Source organism: Balaenoptera ricei, chromosome 11 (assembly GCF_028023285.1).
Source record: "Balaenoptera ricei isolate mBalRic1 chromosome 11, mBalRic1.hap2, whole genome shotgun sequence".
NCBI classification, from domain to species: domain Eukaryota; kingdom Metazoa; phylum Chordata; class Mammalia; order Artiodactyla; family Balaenopteridae; genus Balaenoptera; species Balaenoptera ricei.
The window spans coordinates 56,596,488-56,618,237 of NC_082649.1; positions in this window are offsets into that span (position 1 = coordinate 56,596,488).

A 21,750-nucleotide genomic window follows, 5' to 3' on the forward strand; every position below is an offset into this window, starting at 1 on the left:
TTGCAGCAACATGGATGGACCTAGAGAGTATCATACTAAGTGAAGTAAGTCAAAAAGAGAAAGACAAATACCATATGATATCAATTCTATGTGGAATCTAAAATATGACACAATGAACCTATCTATGAAACGGAATCAGAATCCCAGACATAGAGGACAGACTGGTGGTTGCTGAGAGGGAGGGGGTTGGGGGGATGGATGGAGTGGGAGGTTAGGGTTAGCAGATGTAAGCTTATATGTATAGAATGGATAAACAACAAGGTCCTACTGTATCGCACAGGGAACTGTATTCAATACCCTATGATAAACCATAATGGAAAAGAATATATTAAAAAATGAATGTATATATATGTATAACTGAATCACTTTGCTGTACAGCAGTAATTAACACAGTATTGTAAATCAACTACAGTAAAAAAATCTGATTTTATATTAACAAAAATTGTATACTTCTTTCCTTTCTATCAAAAATAAGGGAGTTTTACATGCGTTAGATATAAAACATTTTTTAACATTTGTATTTGTCTTTCATTTCACTTTTTTTCACCCACCATTTGTATTTGGATAGTGTTGTTCTTTCACAATCAGCCAAAACAAAGTTAACTTAATGAATATAATTATTAAAATCATGTTAAAATTGTATTTTAGCATTTCTTTCTGGCTTTCACACTGGAAACTGTGGTTCTGAAGATCTGTTCTTCCTCACTTTTTTTTAGTGATTTTTCAAACCAGGCATCAATTTGGAAATCAAGTGAAAAATATTAAAAATTTGCATATTAACATAAACTGGGTTTTTTTCCCCTGAAAATATCACCACGGCATGCAGGAAGCCATGTGGTTTTAGGATATCTGTGGGTTATGAGTACTGAATTCAAGTGATAGTTGAAGGGCTGCTTGCACTGGTGGTGCTGTACTGATGTAAAATTCCTCTCCAGAAATTGACTATTGCTAGCAAGATTCTTCCTTTGTAATTCATACTCTAGGATTTTTCCTTTTTAATTCATACTCTGGGAGTCTGTTTACTTCAGTAGAGCCAGGCCCAGATTATATTTTTCTAGTTACTTAGAATTCTGATTGGAAACCTAAGTTTATTTCTTATGGTGTTCTCAAGCTTCTATGGAGTGGGAACCCCCAAATTGCTCTTCTGGCTATTCTTCAACCAGCTCCTGGCTCCCGTTATGCTCATTGAGCAGAAGCTTATATCTAGAAATTCTTTGAGGATTTTCTATCTTTAATTGATTTGGTAATAAGTTTTATTTAGACTCTTCATGTATTGATTAATGCCCAATGAAGATAGTCTCAATCAAGAGCAACCAAGACAGCAGCGATTCCCACAACTGATACTAAATGTCTGAACACACTGAAAAAAAGTGAAAGGAAAGAATAAGACTCGTTTTTGGAGATTTCCCTTGCCCTACTGACCTCATGGAGCTGCCTTGAATGTTGAGTAAGTTTTTATATATGAAAGTAACTTCGCACACAGAGGTGGCAGTTTATTCTTAATGTCACTAACAGTAGCTTCAAATGTTTGTCTTCTCTGCTTGCCTGTTATCTGTCAGTAGCAATGGAAATATCTTAGAAAAGTCAGATATCATATGAAAATAAACATTTCCTTTATTTTGAATTTTTCTAACCTCTTTCAGTTTTCTCCTTATTCTTCTTCCTGAGAATATTCAGAGAAGTAAATTGAAAAGTCTGAAATCATTATAGTCTGTACCTAGATGACACAGATATAAGTACTAATTTTCCTTTTTAGGTAGTTAGTTAAACAATTGAAAAATTACCAGAATACTTTAAAAGCTGCCCTTCCCAAAATAATGTTCCTTTTTTTTTAAATTTAATTTTATTTATTTTTTTATACAGCAGGTTCTTATTAGTTATCCATTTTATACATATTAGTGTATATATGTCAATCCCAATCTCCTAATTCATCCCACCACCACCACCCCTGCCACTTTCCCCCCTTGGTGTCCATACGTTTGTTCTCTACATCTGTGTCTCAACTTCTGCCCTGCAAACCGGTTCATCTGTACCATTTTTCTAGGTTCCACATATGTGTGTTAATATATGATATTTGTTTTTCTCTTTCTGACTGACTTCACTCTGTATGACAGTCTCTAGATCCATCCACGTATCTACAAATGACCCAATTTCGTTCCTTTTTATGGCTGAGTAATAGTCCATTGTATATATGTACCACAACTTCTTTATCCATTCATCTGTCGATGGGCATTTAGGTTGCTTCCGTGACTTGGCTATTGTAAATAGTGCTGCAGTGAATATTGGGGTGCATGTGTCTTTTTGAATTATGGTTTTCTCTGGGTATATGCCCAGTAGTGGGATTGCTGGGTCATATGGTAATTCTATTTTTAGTTTTTTAAGGAACCTCCATACTGTTCTCCATAGTGGCTGTATCAATTTACATCCCCACCAACAGTGCAAGAGGGTTCCCTTTTCTCCACACCCTCTCCGGCATTTGTTGTTTGTAGATTTTCTGATGGTGGTCATTCTAACTGGTGTGAGGTGATACCTCATTGTAGTTTTGATTTGCATTTCTCTTATAATTAGTGATGTTGAGAAGCTTTTCATGTGCTTCACGACCATCTGTATGTCTTCTTTGGAGAAATGTCTATGTAGGTCTTCTGCCCATTCTTTGATTGGGTTGTTTGTTTTTTTAATATTGAGCTGCATGAGCTCTTTATATATTTTGGAGATTAATCCTTTGTTCATTCGTTTGCAAATATTTTCTCTCATTCTGAGGGTTGTCTTTTTGTCTTGTTTGTAGTTTCCTTTGCTTTGCAGAAGCTTTGAAGTTTCATTAGGTCCCATTTGTTTATTTTTGTTTGTATTTCCATTACTCTGGAGGTGGATCAAAAAAGATCTTGGTGTGATTTATGTCACAGTGTGTTCTTGCAATGTTTTCCCCTAAGAGTTTTATAGTGTCCAGTCTTAAATTTAGGTCTCCAATCCATTTTGAGTTTATTTTTGTGTGTGGTGTTAGGGAGTGTTCTAATTTCATTCTTTTACATGTAGCTGCCCAGTTTTCCCAGCACCTCTTATTGAAGGGACTGTCTTTTCTCCATTATATATCCTTGCCTCCTTTGTCATAGATTAGTTTACCATAGGTGCGTGGGTTTATCTCTGGACTTTCTATCCTTTTCCATTGATCTATATTTCTGTTTTTGTGCCAGTACCATATTGTCTTGATTACTGTAGTTTTGTAGTATAGTCTGAAGCCTGGGAGTCTGATTCCTCCAGCTCTGTTTTTTTCCCTCAAGACCACCTTGGCTCTTCGGGGTCTTTTGTGTCTCCATAAAAATTTTAAGATTTTTTGTTCTAGTTCTGTAAAAAATGCCATTGGTAATTTGATAGGGATTGCATTGAATCTGTACATTGCTTTGGGTAGTATAGTCATTTTCACAATATTGATTCTTTCAATCCAAGAACATGGTATATCTCTCCATCTGTTGGTATCATCTTTAATCTCTTTCATCAGTGTCTTATAGTTTTTTGCATACAGGTGTTCTGTCTCTTTTTGTTGCAATGGTAAATGGGAGTGTTTCCTTAATTTCTCTTTCAGATTTTTTATCATTAGTGTATAGGAATGCACGAGATTTCTGTGCATTAATTTTGTATCCTGCAACTTTACCAAATTCATTGATTAGCTCTCGGAGTTTTCTGGTGGCATCTTTAGGATTCTCTATGTATAGTATCATGTCATCTGCAAACAGTGACAGTTTTTCTTTTCCAATTTGGATTCCTTTTATTTCTTTTTCTTATTTGATTGCTGTGGCTAGGGCTTCCAAAACTATGTTGAATAGTAGTGGTGAGAGTAGACATCCTTGTCTTGTTCCTGATCTTAGAGGAAGTGCTTTCAGTTTTTCACCATTGAGAATGATGTTTGCTGTGGGTTTGTCGTATATGGCCTTATTATGTTGAGGTAGGTTCCCTCTATGCCCACTTTCTGGAGAGTTTTTATCATAAACCGCTGTTGAATTTTGTCAAAAGCTTTTTCTGCATCTATTGAGATGATCATTTGGTTTTTATTATTCAATTTGTTAATATGGTGTATCACAATGATTGATTCGCATATATTGAAGAATTCTTGCATCCCTGGGATAAATCCCACTTGATCATGGTGTATGATCCTTTTAATGTGTTTTTGGATTCTGTTTGCTAGTATTTTACTGAGGATTTTTGCATCTATATTCATCAGTGATATTGGTCCGTAATTTTTTTTTTTGTAGTATCTTTGTCTGATTTTGGTATCAGGGTGATGGTGGCCTCGTAGAATGAGTTTGGGAGTGTTCCTTACTCTGCAATTTTTGGAAGAGTTTGAGAAGGATGGGTGTTAGCTCTTCTCTAAATGTTTGATAGGATTCACCTGTGAAGCCATCTGGTCCTGGACTTTTGTCTGTTGGAAGATTATTATTATTATTTTTTTAATTTTTATTTATTTATATTTATTTTTGGCTGTGTTGGGTCCTCGTTTCTGTGCAAGGGCCCTCTCCAGTTGCGGCAAGTGGGGGCCACTCTTCATCGCGGTGCGTGGGCCTCTCACTGCCGCGGCCTCTCCCGTTGCGGAGCAGAAGCCCCAGACGCGCAGGCTCAGCAGTTGTGGCTCACGGGCCCAGCTGCTCCGCGGCATGTGGGATCTTCCCAGACCAGGGCCCGAAACCGTGTCCCCTGCATTGGCAGGCAGACTCTCAACCGCTGCGCCACCAGGGAAGCCCATGTTGGAAGATTTTTAATCACAGTTTCCATTTCATTACTTGTGATTACCTGTGGTCTGTTCATATTTTCTATTTCTTCCTGGTTCAGCCTTGGAAGGTTATACCTTTCTAAGAATTTGTCCATTTCTTCCAGGTTGTCCATTTTATTGGCATAGAGCTGCTTGTAGTAGTCTCTTAGGATGCTTTGTATTTCTGCGGTGTCTGTTGTAACTTCTCCTTTTTCATTTCTAATTTTATTGATTTGAGTCCTCTCCCTCTTTTTCTTGATGAGTCTGGCTAATGATTTATCAATTTTGTTTATCTTCTCAAAGAACCAGCTTTTAGTTTTATTGATCTTTGCTATTGTTTTCTTTGTTTCTATTTCTTTTATTTCTGCTCCGATTTTTATGGTTTCTTTCCTTCTACTAACTTTGGGTTTTGTTTGCTCTTCTTTCTCTAGTTCCTTTAGGTGTAAGATTAGATTGTTTATTTGAGATGTTTGTTGTTTCTTCAGGTAGGATTGTATTGCTATAAACTTCCTTCTTAGAACTGCTTTTGCTGCATCCTATAGGTTTTGGATCATCGTGTTTTCATTGTCATTTGTCTCTAGGTATTTTTTGATTTCCTCTTTGATTTCTTCAGTGATCTCTTTGTTATTCTGTAACATATTGTTTAGCTTCCATGTGTTTGTGTTTGTTACATTTTTTTCTCTGTAATTGATTTCTGATCTCATAGCGTTGTGGTCAGAAAAGATGCTTGATATGATTTCAGTTTTCTTAAATTTACTGAGGCTTGATTGTGACCCAAGATGTGATCTCTCCTGGGGAAAGTTCCGTGTGCACTTGAGAAGAAAGTGTAATCTGCTGTTTTTGGATGGAATGTCCTATAAATATCAATTAAATCTATCTGGTCTATTGTGTCATAAAGCTTGTGTTTCCCTATTAATGTTCTGTTTGGATGATCTGTCCATTGGTGTAAGTGAGGTGTTAAAATCCACAACTATTATTGTGTTCCTGGCGAATTCCTCTTTTATAGCTGTTAGAAGTTGCCTTATGTATTGAGGTGCTCCTATGTTGGGCACATATATATTTATAATTGTTATAGATATAACAATCATATCTATATAATTGATCCCTTGATCATTATGTAGTGATGATTGATCTTCTTGGATTGATCCTTTGATCATTATGTAGTGTCCTTCCTTGTCTCTTGTAACATTCTTTATTTTAAAGTCTATTTTATCTGATACGAGTATTGCGACTCCAGCTTTCTTTTGATTTCCATTTGCATGGAATATCTTTTTCCATCCCCTCACTTCCAGTCTGTATGTGTCCCTAGGTCTGAAATGGGTCTCTTGTAGACAGCATATATATGGGTCTTGTTTTTGTATCCATTCAGCAAGCCTGTGTCTTTTGGTTGGAGCATTTAATCTATTCACGTTTAAGGTAATTATCTATATGTATGTTCCTGTTACCATTTTCTTAATTGTTTTGGGTTTGTTCTTGTAGGTCCTTTTCCTCTCTTGTGTTTCCCACTTAGAGAAGTTCCTTTAGCGTTTGTTGTAGAGCTGGTTTGGTGGTGCTGAATTTTCTTAGCTTTTGCTTGTCTGTAAAGCTTTTGATTTCTCCATTGAATCTGAATGAGTTCCTTGCCAGGTGGAGTAATCTTGGTTATAGGGTCTTCCCTTTCATCACTTTAAATATGTCATGCCATTCCTTCTGGCTTGTAGAGTTTCTGCTGAGAAATCAGCTCTTAACCTTATGGGAGTTCCCTTGTATGTTATTTGTTGTTTTTCCCTTGCTGCTTTCAATAATTTTTCTTTGTCTTTAATTTTTGCCAATTTGATTACTATGTGTCTCAGCGTGTTTCTCCTTGGGTTTATCCTGTATGGGACTCTCTGCGCTTCCTGGACTTGGGTGTCTATTTCCTTTCCCATGTTAAGGAAGTTTTCGACCATAATCTCTTCAAATATTTTCTCAGGTCCTTTCTCTCTCTTTTCTCCTTCTGGGACCCCTATAATGTGAACGTTGTTGTGTTTAATGTTGTCCCAGAGGTCTCTTAGGCTGTCTTCATTTCTTTTCTTTCTTTTTTCTTTATTCTGTTCCACAGCAGTGAATTCCACCATTCTGTCTTCCAGGTCACTTATCTGTTCTTCTGCCTCAGTTATGATGCTATTGATTCCTTCTAGTGTATTTTTCATTTCAGTTATTGTATTGTTCATCTCTGTTTGTTTGTTCTTTAATTCTTCTAGATCTTTGTTAAACATTTCTTGCATCATGTCGATCTTTGCCTCCATTCTTTTTCCGAGGTCCTAGATCATTTTCACTATCATTATTCTGAATTCTTTTTCTGGAAGGTTACCTAGCTCCACTTCATTTAGTTGTTTTTCTGGGGTTTTATCTTGTTCCTTCATCTGGTACATAGCCCTGTGCCTTTTCATTTTATCTGTTTTTCTGTGCATGTGGTTTTTGTTCCACAGGCTGCAGGTTTGTAGGACTTCTTGCTTCTGCTGTCTGCCCTCTGGTGGATGAGGCTATCTAAGAGGCTTGTGCAAGTTTCCTGATGGGAAGGACTGTTGATGGGTAGAGCTGGCTGTTGCTCTGGTGGGCAGAGCTCAGTAAAACTTTAATCCTCTTGTCTGCTGATGGATGGGGCTGGGTTCCCTCCCTGTTGGTTTTTGGCCTGAGGTGACCCAACAGTGGAGCCTACCTGGGCTCTTTGTGGGGCTAATGGCGGACTCTGGGAGGGCTCATGCCAAGGAGTACTTCCCAGAGCTTTTGCTGCCCGTGCCCTGTCCTCACGGTGAGACACAGCCACCCCCCGCCTCTGCAGGAGACCCTCCAACATTAGCAGGTAGGTCTGGTTCAGTCTCCTATGGGGTCACTGCTCCTTCCCCCTGGATCCTGATGTGCACACTACTTTGTGTGTGCCCTCCAAGAGTGGAGTCTCTGTTTCCCCCAGTCCTGTCAAAGTTCTGCAGTCAAATCCTGCTAGCCTTCCAAGTGTGATTCTCTAGGAATTCCTCCTCCCCTTGCCAGACCCCCGGGTTGGGAAGCCTGACATGGGGCTCAGAACCTTCACTCCAGTGGGTGGACTTCTGTGGTATAAGTGTTCTCCAGTTTGAGAGTCATCCACCCAGCAGTTATGGGATTTGATTTTATTGTGATTGCGCCCCTCCTGATGTCTCATTGTGGCTTCTCCTTTGTCTTTGGATGTGGGGTATCTTTTTTGGTGAGTTCCAGCATCTTCCTGTTGATGATTGTTCAGCAGTTAGTTGTGATTCTGGTGCTCTCGCAAGACGGAGTGAGAGCACATCCGTCTACTCCACCATCTTGAACCAATCTCAAGGATGTCCTTGATGGTGTGGTTAATAAAAAATGGATTTTTTTTTTAAAATGTCAAACTTCATAATTAAGGTTCAACATAGTGGGCTAGGGTCTGTTGATACCCGGGAAGTTAATAAGAAAAAAAGCCAGATTCAATTGAACATTGTAGTTATTTATGCTTAGAAATTTAAACCAAGTCCAATAAACTGTACAAGGCACAAAAGATGATTTGTAAAATCTCCGAACTGTCATTACCCTAGTAGACAGAAAGACAGCATGCTGTTCCTAGTGAATGCTACCCAAAGAGATCTACTCCTTCAGTATAGTCCCCACCAAAATTCCAATGTCATTCTTCACAGAAATAGAAAAAAAAATTCTAAAGTTCTTATGGGAACCACAAAGGACTCTAGATAACTAAAGCAATCTTGAGCACAAAGAACAAAGGTGAAGGCATCACACTTCATGATTTCAAATTGTATTGCAAAGCTATAGTGATTAAAACAGCATGATACTGGTATAAAAACAGACATATAGACCAATGGAAGAGAATAGAGAGCCTAGAAATAACTCCTTTCATATAAGATCAACTAATCTTTGACAAAGGTGCCAAGAATACATAGTCTCTTCGATAAATGGTGTTTGGAATACTGGATATTTACATGCAAAAGAATGGAACCGGACCCTTATCTTACACCATACATAAGTCAACTCAAAATAGATTAAAGACTTAAATGTAAGACCTGAAACCTTAAAACTCCTAGAAGAAAACAGGGCAACAGCTCCATGACATGGTCTTGGCAGTGAGTTTTTGGATTTGACACCAAAAGCACAGGCAATAAAAGTAAAAACTAAAACCCAAAACAAACAAAAAAACAAGTGGGACTATGTTAAACTAAAAAACTTCTTCACAGCAAATGAAACAATCAACAAAATGAAAAGGTAACGTATGGAACAGGAGAAAATATTTGCAAATATGTCTGATAAAAGGGTTAATATTCAAAATGTATAAGAAACTCATACAACTCGATAGCAAAGTAACAAATAACCACATTTAAATATGTGCAAGGGACCTGAATAGACATTTCTCCAAAGAAAATGTACAAAAGGCCAACGGTATATGAAAACATGCTCAACATCACTGATCATTAGGGAAATGCAAATCAAAACCACAATGAGATATCACCTCAGATTTGTTAGGATAGCTATTTTCAAAAAGTCAAAATATATCAAATGTTGAAAAGGATGCAGAGAAAAGGCAACCCTTGTACACTGTTGATGGGAATGGAAATTGGCACAGTCATCATGGAAAACAGTATGGAGGTTCCTCAAACAAAAATAGAACTACTTTATGATGCAGCAGTTCCACTTCTGGGTGTACTTCCAAAGGAAATGAAATCAGGATCTTAAAGAGATACCTGCATTCCCATGTTCATTTCAGCATTATTCACAGTAGCCAAACTATGAAAACAACCTAAATGTCCATTCACAGATGCAAGAATAGAGAATACAAATTACTCAGCTTTAAACATAAAGAAATCCTGCCATTTATGCCAATATGGATGAACCTGGAGAATATTATGCTAAGTGAAATAAGCATGATCTCATTTATATGTGGACTCTTTTTAAAAAAAAAGTAATTTGAATCAATATATTTGGATTAATGTAGAATAAACAATTTTCTCTGTTTAGTGTTTAACACTAATTGCCCTCTGGAAATTAAATATTTATTCATATACTAATTATAATTGAGTATTTTAAGATATTGGGTATGATTTTATGCAGCAACTTAAAGGAGTGATGTTAATATGGAAGTTTTTTGTGTTGCTTCAAACATCCAGGAACTATGATAACCAAGGCACATTAGCAATGTTATTACTACTGACTGGGCTTAATCTTATGTCATCTAATGCTGAGGACCACTTAGCTAAGCTGGACTTCCTTTTCTAAGTTAGGCCAGTTAGAATGGTAAAGGACCGTGGACGACCTCCACTATAAAAATAATTTCTATATAGAAATGACTTAATTATATTGATTCAAAATAGACAAACATTCAAATGATTCTTATAAACATAATAGGAAATGTATTTTTAAAGGTCAACATGCTGTTGATGGATAGCACAATAATAACATTTTTAGGTATTAAAAAAAAAAGGTTTCATTTAAGGCAACCCTTCCTTCCACAGGAAATATTTGAGGTTGTTATTGTCAGTTGTTTTTAGATAGAAAAATAGAATTGAGTTCTTTTGTGTCATAGTCCAGTGCATTTTACTTCAAGTTAGATGGCCTTCCAGTATAATTGTAGAGGAAAAGTTGCTTAATTTCATTGATTCATTGTCTTTCCAATAAAATACTGGAAAGCAAGCAAACAAATAAAAACTACCAGTGAGTACTCCAAAAAAGTTGTTCTTTTAGTAGGCAAAAAAAAAAAAAAGTAAGAAAATGTAATTTTGTCTAACTGCATCCACTCATTTGTTGGATCCTTAGCATTTCTGCCTTATAATAAACACCTTCCCTTTCATTTTCCTTCCCTTTAAGCTGCTTTTAGTAATGAAAGGCAGAGCATTGAGGGAGACTAAAGTTAAAATCAACATAGAGTTTTTACAGAGTCAAATAGACCAAACCTGGTTCAATTTATGAGCCAGGAAAGCTGTTTCTTTACAAGCTTGAACCAGCTCTGTACTGAGGCTGCTCTAACTCACTCATCCCACAGAGGTTAGAAAAAGGTTTTCTTGTTGCTTGCCCTGAGGTTCAAAATTGAATTTTCTAAGTGAAAGGATAAACTTATTTCAAGAAAACCTGTAAAATTGCTGGCAACCTTTTTTCTTTACTAAAGGTTACACATGTAAAACTTTATTTCATTCTGTGTTTCTTCTCTCAGTTATCAGTACCTACCATGATGCAAAAAACATTAATTTTTAGGCTCAATTAGTGAACAGAGGAATCTGCATTGCAGAAGGGTTTATAAGCTGGCTTATTTCCTTTGATAACTCTGGTGTTCCTAGCAGCCGCTTGCTGGTGGAAACTGTTCTGGGAATATACCCACATGGAACAGGAGATGGAGCTCTTCACTAACACGAACTCAAGGTGCTTCCTGGCTTTTTGGATTAACCTCATTTACTTTATCCTACAAAATTCAGAGACTCCCAGAAATCAGGGCTGCCTCAATTTCCTCTGATTTTCAGTTACTTATGCTGGGAAGTATCCAATTTGGGGAATCGAAGTCCTTCCAGACTCATGATCTATTACTTCAAAATGATGAGAACTTGAAGAAGAGGCTCTGAGTCCCAGGGCTGTGAGATTCAGAGAAGAAAGGGCAATATTCCTCACAAAGAAGTAAATCCCAAGCTACAGGGCACTCTGAAGGCACTGTTTGCCTGGAGATGTGGAGCTACTCTGTGTGTGTGTGTGTGTGTGTGTGTGTGTGTGTGTGTGTGTCTATGGCAAAGGAAGACCTTAGCCCTCTTTGACATGGACGACTGACAGTAAATCTGTTGTGAAGTCTATGCAAATGAAGCTGTAAGACCCCTTTTTCAGTCAGACTACTCCATCCCAAACGCTTTCTACAAAGAAACAATGGAATTGCCCCTAGAGTTGGCTGATGTAATTTACTGACTTCAGAAAATGGCCATATATATCTTCTTCCCCTACTTACCCCTCCTAAATATGCTCTTTTCTCTTCAACATTCCTATTTGATTTTTCAGCTTTGTTCCAGGTAGACCTTTCATTCCTTTCCCTTTTTATTCTGTTTAAATGGTAGGAAATAATTTTGGAAATGAAAACCCCTTACAATTCCGGGAACGGAAGCAAAAGAGTAGTTTGTTTTTTTTTGTTTGTTTTTGTTTTCTTTTGGCCATGCTGTGCGGCATTCAAGATCTTAGTTCCCCGAGCAGTGATCGAACCTGTGCCCCCTGCAGTGGAAGTGCAGAATCTTAACCGCTGGACCACCAGGGAAGTCCCAAAAGAGCAGTTTTAATCGTTACTCTTTCTGACAAAACACTAAAGAGACAAAATTCCTTTATACTTCTGAATAAGTGGGCTTGTTGGACTTTATTCCTACATTTAGTCTATTAGGAATTGTTAAATTAATCATCCATATGTTGAAGAATAATCCTCTTTAGGAAAAGCCTCCATGACAACTTAAGTGAAGCCATTACATACAGTTCAATGTGGATATTTGGGAGGTTCCCATTGTACACAATACTCCAGTCATAGGGAGCCTTGGAAATGGCACTTATTAGCTCACTCTGTTTCACTCCTAGTGCATGTACTTAGTGAAGAAGGAGCAGCCGCAGAATGCAGGTTAGGTTATAAATGGGGGTAAGAGACACAGGTCAGACCCTGGTTCTCAATACCTTACTTCAGCTTTCCCCATTGTCAGTGAAACCCAGGTGATGAGATGTGTGTCTAACCATGAAACCATGGACAGCACTCACCCTTCCATGAGTTTTGTGAGCCCATGAAGTTGTCCTCTCTTTGCAGCCTCTGGGAGGCAGTGTTCTCTTTCCTTTCCTTCCAGTTTAGGAAAGACCCCCAAGATAGCTTTCTTTGTGTCCTATAGAAACAGTAAAACCAGGGAAAAAATGGCTTGATAGTGTATCTATTTATAATCACTAAAAAGTAATAAGGCAGGGACTACTTCTTTAAAAAAACTTTTATTTAAGTTGAGGTATAGTTGATGTACAATATGATACAAGTTTCAGGTTTACAACATAGTTCACAATTTTTAAAAGTTATACTCCATTTATAGTTATTATAAAATATTGGCTATATTCCCTGTGCTGTACAATATATCTTGCCCCTCACCCCTTCCCTCTTCCCACTGGTAAACACTAATTTGTTCTCTGTATCTGTGAGTCTGTTTCTTTTTTGTTATATTCACTACTTGGTTGTATTATTTTAGATTCCACATATAAGTGATATCGTACAGTATTCGTCTTTCTCTGTCTGACTTATTTTACTAAGCATAATACCATCTAGGTACATCCATGTTGTTGCAGACAGCAAAATTTCATTCTTTTTTATGGCTGAGTAGTATTCCATTGTGTGTGTGTGTGTGTGTGTGTGTGTGTGTGTGTGTGTATACACACAAAACATCTTCTTTATCCATTCATCTGTTTATGGACACTTAGGTTGCTTCCATAATCTTGGCAATTGTAAATAATGCTGTTATGAACGTTGGGTGCAAGTATCTTTTCAAATTAGTGTTTTCATTTTTCTCAGATACATACTGAGGAATGGAATTGCTGAGTCATATGGTAGTTCTATTTCAGTTTCTTGAGAAATCTCCATACTGTTTTCCACAGTGGCTGCACCAATTTACATTCCCACCAACAGTGTAGGAGAGTTCCCTTTTCTCCATACCCTCTCCAGCATTTGTTGTTTGTAGACTTTTTGATGATGGCCATTTTTGCTGGTGGCAGGTGATACCTCACTGTGGTTTTAATTTGCATTTCTCTGATGATTATTGATGTTGAGCACCTTTTCATGTGCCTGTTGGCCATCCATATGTCTTCTTTGGAAAAATGTCTATTCAGTCTTCTATCCATTTTTTTTTTTTAAAGGATATTATCTATTTATTTATTTATTTATATTTTGAGCTGCATTGGGTCTTCGTTTCTGTGTGAGGGCTTTCTCTAGTTGTGGCAAGCGGGGGCCACTCTTCATCGCGGTGCGCGGGCCTCTTACTATCGTGGCCTCTTTTGTTGCGGAGCACAGGCTCCAGACGCGCAGGCTCAGTAGTTGTGGCTCACGGGCCTAGTTGCTCCGCGGCATGTGGGATCTTCCCAGACCAGGACTCGAACTCGTGTCCCCCGCACTAGCAGGCAGACTCTCAACCACTGCGCCACCAGGGAAGCCCTTCTATCCATTTTTTTTTTTTTTTTTTTATTTATTTATTTTTATCCATTTTTTAATCGAGTTATAGTAAGGCTGGGGACGTGGAGGGGGATGATTTTTGGAGAACCTGCTTTTGCTCTCTGGTGATCACTCAGTCCAGTCCTGTAACTGGTAGGGACCTTGTAAATGGTTTACATACTTCTTCCCCACATTTCTTTGACTATTTGGAGAAGACAGAGGATATAATGTCCTGGGGCCTCTTTGGGTCGCCAGGATTCTTGGAGTGATGAGGATAACATTTGGGTTGGAGTTTTACAGCAGAGCTTAGGGAAGATATTTTCAGGAATGTGTTTCACATATTTTCTAATTATGGTGAATCTGTTATGGAAAGAAATTCTAGTTCATTAGATACTGTGAATGATGAAATATATTTGATTTGTTACAAGCCAAAATCAGAGCTTCTTACACTGAATAACATGATGCTTTTTGGAAATGGATAATGCAGAGTACTCATTATGGATGTATATAACATATCATCTGCCTGTAAATGAGTCCATCAGCAACAATTTATATGTGATGCCCTGTCAGTCCTTTTGATAAGGAAAACCACTTAATGGAGATTTGACCAGTTACGTTTTGAGTTGATGGCATTTGTTGATTCTATTAAACAGTAACAAGGAAAATAAGTTTATTTTTAGTTGCATTTCATTTAATTCATGTGAAAAAATTAAAACAACAGCAAGCTGTGAACCTAGAGAGAAGCTTCAGAAGGCCTTCAATGGAGTACATTAACATTATGCTCTTGAATTCTATTGAGATATGAGGTATTTTCTGTTTAAACTTTGGTTGAAACAGTGCTTACATTGTGTGGTTCATTTAGAACTTAGTAGAAGAAAATTAAGTGTCTTTTCTGAAAACATGTGTGTCCCTTTTAATATAATAAGGTAATCTATAATTATTTCCTTTTACATTAGTTGCAAAAAAACCCCACTTATAATTAATGTCAATGTCTATATTAGCTCAGTGTTCCATATATTTATATTCTATTATCACTCCTTTAGAAATTCTGTTTGGAGCTTAACAATATTACCGTGAAAGAGTTTATGTTAAAACTGAGTATAAGGTACTATTTTTCTCCTTTCTTTTTAAAGGAGTATTATTTTTGATTGCTTCTAATATGAGTATGATCTGAAAGTCACTTTGAAACCTATGAGCATTTGCCCATGAAGAATCACTCCAGTGGTTTCACCTAGTTATGTCAATGTAGGGGTGTTAGGCATCGATTGCTGGGGAAGAGATTTGAACAGGAGGATAGAAGGATGTTGGGAAACATTTTAGATTTTTAATCACAGGTACCCTTACAGCCAAATCTGTTTTGAATGAGAAAGGAGGTTAATTTGAAGAGCTTTCTGGGAGGGAAAATACCAGTATGTGTACTTTAAATATGTGATGAGAATAATAGCCTTTTAAAAATAGTTTACGGTGTCTTGAAACTCATCGCATCCAAGAATTTCTTATATATGAGAAAATCAAAGTATCAAGGGATTAAATGACTTTCCTAGTATCACCCAGACAATCCATAGCTGAGCCAGAACTGGAATGCACTGGGATATGTGTTTTTGCTTGTTTGCTGGTTTTGTTTTCAAATATCACAATTTACTGACCCAGCATTTGGGAATTCTGATATAACACAAACTTAAGGGTTAATACAGCTTTAGTAAGCTTTAGTCAGAATCACATCCTGATTTACACTGAGACTGATGTGCCTCAGAGCTGGAGAAATAAAAGTGGAGGTAAATGTCTTTCATCAGGAATGTTTGCTGTTCTGCAACTACATAATATTGAGTCATTGCTTTGTTCATCTTATCAGGCCTTGCTAAGAAAGGCTGCAGCTACTAACCTACGTCCAATCTACGTAGCTGCGTGTTACAAAATCAAAATAAAATGCAGGGGATTCAGTGATCTTTACAGTCATTCTGTTCCAAAGACAGGTATCTTAGTCCTCAGTAAAAAGAAATTTGAGAAAATGATGTGGCAGCATAAACCCAGAGCCTTCAAAACATCCATATGTGCTGACCTGATAACCTCCCAGTCTTTCCTAAGAAATAATGGCAAATTCAGAAGAAAATGACTTTATGTCAAAATCTCAATGCTATTATTTATGATACTGAAAAATTAACAAGAATAAAAAGCAAACTAGATAAAGTATTTATAAAATATGGTAATTTGATGAAACATTAAGCAGACAAAAAATTTGTATAATATGAGAAAATGTAAATGTTCATTGTTAAAAAGTAGAGAACAAAATAAGACAAAATATTAATGTATCCCTGAGTAATGAGGATTAAAAAATTAAATTTACTTCCAATAAATTTTTTTGTATGTTCCAATTTGTCTTCATCGAATATACTTATACTTTATTTTGTAATCAAGAATTAGCTTACTGGAATCTAAAAAAAGGGTACAAATGAACTTATCTACAAAACAGAAATAGAGTTACAGATGTAGAAAACAAACTGATGGTTACTAAGGGGGAAGTTGGGGGAGGAATAAATTGGGAGATATGGATTGACATATACACACTACTATATATAAAATAGATAACTAATAAAGACCTACTGTATAGCACAGGGAACTCTACTCAATACTCTGTAATGACCTATATGGGAAAAGAATGTAAAAAAGAGTGGATGTACGTATATGTATAACTGATTCACTTTGCTATACACCTGAAACTAACACAACATTGTAAATCAACTATACTCCAATAAAATTTTTTTTTAAAATTAGCTTACTGAAAGTAGATGAATGAAAATGATAGAGGCTACAGTGCAGAGTGCTGTGAAAAAGGAAAAATGTATACAGTTATAAAAACACTGCTTTTGATTTTAGGGAGCTGGGAGACCTAGCTCGAAGACATTTAAACTCTTGGTATGGCTGCTACTTGTGAATTCTGCTCTCGTTTTTAATTCATGGGAAAAATTAGATTTTTATTACTCACTGTCAACTTCTCATTTTCTGTTCTGCCACCTTGCCCCTTCTGTCATCTTCCTGCTTTCCTTCCACTCCATTTCTCCTAGGATTTGGAAACAAACTCTAACTGAAGTTTGGTTAGAAACTCAAGGTACTTGGGCATTCCATTTTGAAAAGATTAAACATGGTTCTAGGGAAACCATTCATTCTGATCAAAATGATAAAAGTGAAATAAACCCTTCCTGCTGTTTATTTTGAATTATGTGATAAATCTGTTAGTTCTTCCTACTTATGCCCAATAAAAAAGAAGCCTCGGGAAACCAAGTTCCTTTCCCAAGATTGTTTTCAGATAATTAGTGGTATTAGACTATTAATGTTTCAGAGGGGAAGTCTTAAGTCTTGACCTTTCTATGTGTTAAACTTAATTTCTCATAGCTTTTGGTGACTTTTATTTTTTTCCTTGTAGCTTTGCATGGATGGTACACCCATCTCCAAACACTTGGCATATGTTATAAATCAGGTGTTCGTAAACTTTCTCTATAAAAGATAAGATAGTAAATATTTCAGGATTTGTGGGCCACATACAGTCCCTTTTGCCACTACTCAAATCTGCCAGTTGCAGCCCAAAAGCAGTCATAGGTGATATGTAAATGTACAGGCATGGCTGTTTTCGTCTTTTTTTTTTTTTTAGCTCTAAAATACATCTTTATTTAAATACTCATATTGTTGTTTATAGATTGTCATTTGAGTAACGTTTCTTTATAGTGGCATGACTGTTTTCTAACAAAACTTTATTTAGGAACACTGAAATTTGAATTTCACATGATTTTCACTTCATGAAATATTCTTCTTTTGATATTTCTAAACCATTTAAAAGTGTAAAAACCATCCTTACCTAGCACACTGCAAAAAAGTAGACGCAGGCAAGAATTGGCTAGCAAGTCGTGTTTCCCTTACCCCTGCTGTGAATCAGGTGGGAACAAAGTGATCAGCAAAAAATCAGGGATTCTGCTGAGTAAAACCTTGCCCTGGTTCTCAACCTGGTATTCCTCAGACCTTTCATTGTACTGTTACCTGGACACGTCTTCAACAGACCATTATATTAAATACCTTTGCTCTATGTGATAGATTCAGAAGTGGCCACAATTCTTCATGCTCCTTCTAGCAGGAGATGAGAAAGGGAGAGTACACTTACCCATGCAGGTTGGCCTCGTGACTGACTTTGCCAGTAGAATGTAGCAAAAGTGACACTGTACAAATTTAAATTAGTCTTTTGCCCACTTCTGCCCTTATGAAGTGGGCTGACATGGGAACGTCACTGTATAGTTTTCTGGAAGATGAGAAACCTCATGGCAAATAAATGAACGATTCCAGCAGAAGCATCTTACACTAGCCAGTTCCTGTCAAATCAGCAAATGACCAAAAACAGGTCAGCACGTCCAACTGAGATCTGTTAAGGCTGGCCCAGATCAATAGAACCAACCCATAGAGCCAAGCCCAAATTGCCAATTCACAGATTTCTGAGCTAAATAAATAATTATTGTTTAATCCACTAAATTTTGGGGTAGTTTGTTATCCAGGAAAAGCAAACAGATGCGTTTTGACTTCAGCCTATTGCGTGTAGACATATTCATGGAAGCATCAAGGTTAAAGGTAAAGGACTACATGCAATTCCTCCAGTATGTATAGAAAGAGTCATGAGAAGAACTGTATATAATGGAGAGGAAAAATGAAACATTAAGAGATTAAACAAAAGAACTAGCATTTATTGGGCACCAACTGTATTTCAGACATCGTTTCAAGTGACTTATTCCTTATCTGCTCAAAAAGTGCTAAAAGGCAGATGCAATCCAGGAGGCTATGTATTTCCTTAAGTCAGACAGAAAGAGTAGGATCCAAATACTATCCTGTTTGACTTCTAAGTCCTTTCTAATATACAATGCTCTTAGAAACATCAAAATATAAATGTAGTATCTGGACTTACAAAGACCTTGAGTATTGATGGTGTTTATAGGTTTAAGCGTTTTTGTTCTTTTGATTTTGAAGGAATTTTACAAAATGTCTTATCATTGCATTAAAGATACTGACTAGATAATACATATTGTTCTTTCACACAGCCGATAACTTGCTAAACTGATACTAAAATGATAAACTTTAAATGCCTAAACCTGGGAGAATAGACATTAGCAGAGAAGACAGTCATCCAACTTATGTTAAGACAGAGAGTGGTAAGAATTGGACTAGAGCAGGAGGAAACGCAGGCCAGAGCAGGCATGGAGTGGGAGAGACAGAGAGGGGGCTGACACCACCTCTAGACTCCCAAAGAGGCTTGAAACTTGGAAACACTGATTTTGACAATGGGTAGGAAGGAAAATGTATCTGAAATCAAACAGCTCCTTTGGAAAACTAAAAATGAAATAATTGACAACCCTGTTGTCTCCATGGGTGTGGAATTCTCAGCAATCAGAAATCTATACCACCGTATCACTGAAGAAATAGCAAAGTATTTATTACTAGAGAAAATGAATGGCCTCAGAGAAAAGACTTCAAATTTCAGATAGTTAGGAACCTTAACGTAAGTGTTCATTCCCATGGCTAAGTCATCCAGTCACACAAGTACCCCCTCTCTATGTACACAGAGCTCAGAAGTTAGCTTTTTATTTTCTTAGTCTTAAAACTGCTTCTGTGGCTAAACCGCACTGACTTCGTTTTGTCAGTTCCATTTTAGGCCCGCATCCTACCACCTCCCCTCTCTGTGTGACTGAGCTTTAGCCTACTCACAAGGGATGCCCCCAAGCCAGATAAGTTCCCTATCAACTTTTACCTTGCCTTCATCTGATACGAAAACTGGAAGAATGCCTTTTGTTGACACAGATGGTCAATGGTCATGAGACCCCCCAGGGGAGGAAAAACCCTGGTTCCCATTGGTAAGGACATGCTTCTCCCTTGTTAGTCAGATTCTATTTTTAGCTTTGGCCCCTTTAAATCCCCCTGTACTCCTGTAGGCGGTGCAGGGTGCAGATGTGAATGCCTGTGGATTGTCCTCTGCCAGATCCTTCCTGTATGTAAGTTACCCACTTACATAAAGTTGCACTTTATGGAGTTGCCTGCTTTGTTTTTCAATCTCAAAGTACGTTGTCAGTGTGGAGGATATTATTCAGTGTCTCCATATCCCAACACTAATTCTTAAGCTAACAGTTAAGATCGCCAACTATTTGAACCAGCACCAGATTAAACAAAACCAAAGAGAAAACATAATCCTGAATGAGAAGATGAGTTATGAATAGAAAACATTTTTAAAAACTAGTGTAAAAAGAGGTTTTTTGTATCCACAAAAAATGAGACATCTAAAAAGGGAAAAAAAAGAACTTATGAAAAAAGTAAAAAAAAAAGAACTTTTGAAAATTAAAAACATAAATGTTGAAGTACAAAATCAGTTAAAGGATTAGACGTCTAAGTCAAAAAGCCTCTCAAAGATGAGAACTAATTCGGTTTCTAGTATGACAACATAAGACCAGTCCAGAAGGCTTGTTATGCAATAAATGGGAACTCCAAGAAAAGAGAGATGGAAAATATTAAAGGAAAAGTACAAGATAGTTGCCCATATCTGAAGGACACACACATCTCCTGGTTGAAGACCAGCACAATAACTGAAAAGTATACCCACACCTTGGCACATTATTTTAATATTTCAGAACTATGAGGATAATAAAAAATATTGTAAATATTTGGATAAGAAAATAGTTAACAACAAGGGAAAACAGGCACATGGGCTCAGTATGTTGGCAACATTACACAAAGTTGACAATGCCAATCATAATTCTGGTAGAATTTTAATCCTAAAATTCAAGTGAATTGTCAATTAAATATGAAGACAGATTGCAGATATTTTCTTTGGAAGTTGTTTGATAATGTATACATGTAAAACACAGTAAAACAGTAAAAGATAGGATGTAGCAATCAGAAAAGCAATGAAGGGAAATCTCAGAATGTCAGCTGTAAAGCAGGACAATGAAAAGTAGACTAATATTGAAGTAGGAGGCCAGGGGGGCCCAAGAAGGTGTTTTCCTAGGACATTAGGGGAATATCTACTTAGTGGATGAAATTTCAAATAGCTATGGAAAAAAATAGAATACAAGTAACCATGTACCTATGACCTAGTTTCAACAATTATTAACACATGACCAATCTTTTCTACATTTTCATTCATGTCATTCCAGGAAGTTAATAGATAACAACTAAAATTATGGAAAAAGAGCATATTACTTATACATGTTGAGATAATTAGCTGAATGATAAGCTATAATTTTAAAAAATGTTTACCCATTAGGAACAGTACTCGTGGTTACAAGAAAAGTGGAAAGGCAATATTGTTTTCACTATATGTCCTTGTATATAGTATTTGCTTTAAAAAAAATCTGTGTATTTGATGAAAATTTATGTAATAATATATAATTGATATAAACTATAATAAATAAAAGATGAAAATCAAGTAGGGTAGTAGTTCAATAAGAAATTGAGACCCTATAATGTTGAAGTGACTTTTTAAAGTAGCAATTTAGAAAGTTAGAGGCAGTGGCATGCCTGAAGCACAAATTTTAAACTGCTAGTCACCAATCACAAAATCATCTCACCGTTTGAGAAGAATGGTGTGGAAAATGTTACTGCTAAGGATTTATTATATCTTATTCCTTATGACGTAGTATAAAAAGAAGGCAAGCCATGATTGAAAAGTTTGGCAAATACCTAGATATATTATAAACTTCATGATAAAATTGCAGTACAGAACACCCATTAGACACATCCTTGGTGAAGAAATGGTGCTCAATATATTGTTCAGGGTAATTTTCTTTTTCCTAGAAAAGTTACCATCCTTAAAAAAGACATCATTTATCTCTTGAAA